The sequence below is a fragment of the Pocillopora damicornis genome, chromosome 6 (genome assembly GCF_964200805.1).
Source record: "Pocillopora damicornis chromosome 6, jaPocDami1.2, whole genome shotgun sequence".
NCBI classification, from domain to species: domain Eukaryota; kingdom Metazoa; phylum Cnidaria; class Anthozoa; order Scleractinia; family Pocilloporidae; genus Pocillopora; species Pocillopora damicornis.
Window position 1 is genome coordinate 8840001 of NC_142675.1, and position 5000 is coordinate 8845000.

The window sequence follows — 5000 nt, forward strand, 5'->3', positions numbered from 1 at the left end:
ATGAATGAAAGGCCACACAGGTTTTTAGAGATTAGAATAGTGAATCCTGAGAGTAGAAGAAATGTCTGCAAAACTAACAAGGTTCTAGAACTGAGCAGTAAAGTTGATCAGATCAGAGAGAGCAACAGAAAGAACTTGACAAATCCGTTGTGAGCGACGTTGGCGACGCGCTTTTCATCATTCATGAGATCTCATGAAGAACTCACGTATTGTGAAATAATGATATAAATCCAGCTTAGATCTATTTCTCATCAAAAATGATTGGAAACAATCAAAAGCAACTTACGTTTTCAGCATTTGCTGCGGTTCGCGGCTGTTGATCTTTCAAGGACTAAAATGTTCTAAGCTGCTGCATAATGTAAGTACACTAATTTCAGCTGCGTGTTTAGCATATTAAATGCTCAATACTAAATGACATGTCGTTGACAGTTGAGCCCTGGAAACAAACAAAGACAAACAGAAAGTTTGACGTTCTCGACATTTCACGTGCCATCTTTTGTGTTACCAACGGACAAAGTTTGTAGAGCTTTCTGCAAATCACTGTTTGATATAAAATTCACGATCAAGATTAGACAACTGCTTGAATAATCCAAGTTTTTCTCATCGAACCTAAATTGCAAGAAACTGTGCTGCGACCAGTCGCGTCTATATTTTATTGTTTGTATAAGACTTTTTTTCCGCGAAAAAAAAGGAAGTGTTCTATGGTGCTCTAAATCTAGTTTAGCTTTCCTGTGTTTTTCTCCGTCTATGTAAATTCCATTCCAGCTCAGAACAAAAGCCCTAAACGTCCTTAGTTTTCTTTAAAAAAAGTGAAACGAATTTAAAACATTTCTTCTATGTTTAAACATGTTGAGTTCCTAAAACACGAATGCCAAGCTGAACAAGTAATACTAAAAACAGTTTTATCCTCAATATATCTGAAGTTAAGTTTTCTAACAACGTCATTTTAAAAACAGGTTTGTCCGCGTCTGAAGTTATAACGAAACCCCATGACTTAAGCGGGATAAAATTGTATCAATTTATGATTAGGGATTGATGTGTTTTTCATTTTACTTCATTTTACTCCGTTATTAGTCTAGAAATGCTCTAAGAACAAGTGAGAGTTGAACTATTGAATAGATTCAGAAGTAAAGTTTATCTACCGGTATCTTTTTTACGTGATTGTGAATCTAGTATCTCTGCGCGGCACGGAATTCACTCCATGCCATACATACATGCATGCATACATGCATACAGCCTTTAATTTGCACGCGATGATAAGTCAAAGGTGGGTCGTGTACAAAATGAATAAAACAAAACAAATAAAATTATTCAAATCTTAAACTGCAATAAACACTGGAAGATCTAATATAATGACAAGAAGTTAAGGTAGGTACGTAAGGAACATGATAGGGGAAAAGGGAAAAAGCAGAAGAATCTTATAAACAGAAGCTTAAAAAACAACTCAAGATATTTGCAGTCAAGTTTCTGGCTCTGTTATCAGAAAGCAAAGTCTAACTGCCGCATTTGGTAGACCTTGATGGTTATACTCACCAAAATATTGCGCGATCCTCCAGAGGTTTTTTAAATGATCATAGAGTAAGTGCTTGAATTTATCAAAAAGATAGAACGGATGTAATTCACTCTAAACCTCTACCGAATTGTTAAGTATAAATAAAAGCTAGGCTGGAGTTGCTCGCGGCAAGAGTTCCGTTATTAGACTAACTGAGGAAAGTTGGTTACAAAATTAACTTAACTGACTAGAACAAGTTGATGTTAAAGAGTATAGTACGCGAACAGTTAAACATCTCAGTTAGAGCAGCTAATTTGTGGCAATAGGGGTAGCTGTGCTTATTAAATCCGATAGTCGGGACATCTTGGCTCTATCGTGGCATAGATAATTACACATTTTCCTTAAAAGAGTTTTCTTAAGCGTGCGATTTCTTTGTTGATAACTTTCCGCCGTGATGATAGCAAGTAGCCTGCGAATACAGCCGCCTTTCATTCGCTCCCGCTACTAAGTGCGAAACGCGAAGAAAGACGACGTCTTTCTTCGCGTTTCGCACTTAGTAGCGGGAGCGAATGAAAGGCGGCTGTATTCGCAGGCTAGATAGCAAGAGGCGTTGTTATTTTTAAAAGGACGTGCTTTTGCGGTAAATGTCCCGGAAATTTGAAATTGATTACCACGCATTTTAATAAAGAGATTTTATTTTCACTGATGTTTTTTTCAGGCTTAACCTTTACAGGGAAATTTCAATTATTACCAGGACACCGTAAAACGTTATGGTTCATATAATTCATGCTTAATTACAATTGGTTTGAATCGATCTTGTAAAATTATTGCAGAAACACTGATGAGTCCCAAAACAACTGCCGTTAGGAAATTTGACAGAACTAGAAAAGCTGTTGGGACACGACGAGAAGACAGGGGAGTGTTTCTACCGCTTTAATTTTCGAATTCCACCAAACTTGAGCTGAATTTTTTCACCCGGCCCCGGTTTTTTTCTCAGTTGACAGCTTAGCCGAGACCTCCCAAATGAAAGAACTTAGCAACAGCCTTTAAACGTGACATCCGAAAGATAAGAAATGCATTATCTATAGTAGTCCTCATTTGGGTTCAAAAACACGCACGGATATTTTCCCTACATTTTCGTGTGACTCGTCCGGTGTTCAGCCGAGTTGTACGGGTGCAAAGAAATGACCTGGTTGTAAAGTCTTGAAACTGTCGCTGGTTTGCAATTTGCAGAATCGTATTCAGGTGTCGGATGATATGAAAAGCAATGGTTTGGACTGTCCATGAAAATAAAATTCAAGCAAGTTATTCGTCTGTCCGTTTATTAGAATTGTAGCACCGCTGCGCATCGCTTTCAGTTGGCTGGTCAAATTTGTTCTCAAGTGTAGCGTAGACCATACGTGGAAGTACATTTCGGCTTCTTTGATCTATGAACTTAGTGAAGTCCAAGTAAGTTCATTTTACCCCTTCACAGTAGGTTTCCCTTAACACCTACTGCATTAGTTGCAGTCTTTGCAAAAAGTTATACATCGGCGAAACAGGGAGACGACCAGGCGACGGGATTCCGAGAACACCTTCGTGACGTAGAGAAAGACGACAAAAACGCATCTTAACTGGTCATGAGACACAACTCCAGAACAAAAAAAAAAATTTCAAATTGGCACACTTAATTCTCACGGTATCAACAAACGCTCTTCATTCAACTAATTTATTCTGTTGTTTGTCACGTTACCATGTACCAATTGCAACAAACAGCCCAGCTCCATCTTTCTTTATATAAACCACACACAACCCACTGTTCCTCGATTCGCTCCGACGAAGGACTAACGCTCGAAACGTCAGATTTCGAATCTCTTTATGGCAGCCAATTTACAATATCAACCCAGCTGATAAAACCAAATTATTTTGTAATACTCCCCACCGACGCAGCACCACAGTTTCTTTGGAAACTTGGCTCTAGCCAGCCCTCTATTCCATTCACACACCCTACACCTACCTGTGGTGATGTAAAAAGCTGATTTAGCCTATTCCGTCGGCACCTACAAACCGAACCTCAAGGCTCGGTTTGGCCGGCGGAGCACAATTCAGGAACGGAATCACTTAGTTTGAATTAGATACAGAAAGGAATTCAAGTAATTACTTTGACAGGATGATATTGGAAATAAACTCTAAAATTACAGTGTACAAATTTTATTTTAAATATAATTTTGATACTGAATTTTATTTTCTATTTGAACATCTGACTAACACAAACGGGAAGTCTAAAACTTGCCGGCCTTGACCTTGTCAGTAGTGGCTTTTATACATTTCCAACTGCCTTGTTCGCCTGGATTCTATTCTTATTGATTCAGCCTGTGTACACAGTGTTATACTAGTCATTAATTACCTCAAGCTAAAGAAAATCAAGAAATTCATTTCCCATTCTTTCCTCTTTTTAGAATGGCAGATTCATATCATCGCCTCGTCTGGTACATATCACCCCGGGCTACAAGATTAAATTTGACATTTTACCAACGTGCACTGCCTGTTGTGGTGACACTTAAAAATATTAGACTCTTGTCAAGCTGAGACGTATCCGCACACACCCGTGCAAATATTTGTCTGGAAACCGACAAGTTTGTTAGTCATGTGTTATATGCACGCTCTCTTTGACGACCTTCGAGCGAAGGAGTTCCCGTTTTGATTCTAAAAAACGTACTAGTGCGCAAGCGCAGTACCACTGCACGAAAAAATGGATTTACAACAACTGCAAAATCAATGCAAATATGAAGTAAATACCACATTTGATCAAATTTGTTTATATTTGCCCCGAGGCAAATTCCATCGTTGGATAATATTTGCACGCGAAGCAAAGATGGTAAATACCGCATTTACTCAATCTTTACAGTCCAAAGCAAATGAGAAGAAAAACTGCACATTTGCATCAGATTTAACATGAACTAAAAATGTGGTAAATAGATAAATCTACCGCACCGAAACATGAATTTACAATTGTAGCAAACATTCCGCTGCACGTCGTTTTGATTACATTTACCCGCGATGCAAACCCCATTTTTGCATCACATTTGTATGTAAAGCATAGGCGGTCGACAATTTATATTTACCAAGTAGCAAATACTACGCAAACGTTATATTTGTACAGTAATTACATTTGAAGCAAAGATGGTGAAAAATTTCGTTCACTACGTATTTGCGCCGAGTGGCAAATGTGACAAAAAATCCACATTTGACTACTTTACAGGGGCAGTAAATGCTAGGAAAAAGCGTAAATTTACTGCCTGAAAGGATGAATTTACGGGGATGGCAAATACGATTTTTGCTTCGCTTTGATCGTGTTTGATCCAGTCAAAATTCTTGCTCATCATTTTAATTTTACTTCTTCTTCACACATCCAGTACAAAATACATCGTGCACGAGAGTATTTGCCGCGAATCCTTGTTGTCGAAAAGAAATGCAGAAATATACGTTTAAGTCGATTTTCTCAATGGGGATAAAATTTTTCAAAGTT

General features: G+C 38.2%; 2 protein-coding genes across 3 annotated transcripts in view; one reads left to right on the forward strand and one right to left on the reverse strand.

The window, feature by feature from the left end:
* Positions 1-590, reverse strand: part of LOC149043805 (RYamide receptor-like) — a 12947-nt gene extending 12357 nt beyond the window's left edge. Inside the window, exon 1 of one of the 2 annotated variants that reach the window (XM_089210599.1) lies at positions 287-433. The gene's annotated coding sequence lies outside the window, so the exon portion shown is untranslated. Of the gene's footprint in view, positions 1-286 lie in introns of both variants that reach the window. The other variant, XM_089210601.1, reaches the window with a different exon arrangement.
* Positions 1-5000, forward strand: part of LOC113664310 (uncharacterized) — a 225051-nt gene that overhangs the window by 106944 nt on the left and 113107 nt on the right. The window lies entirely within an intron of this gene.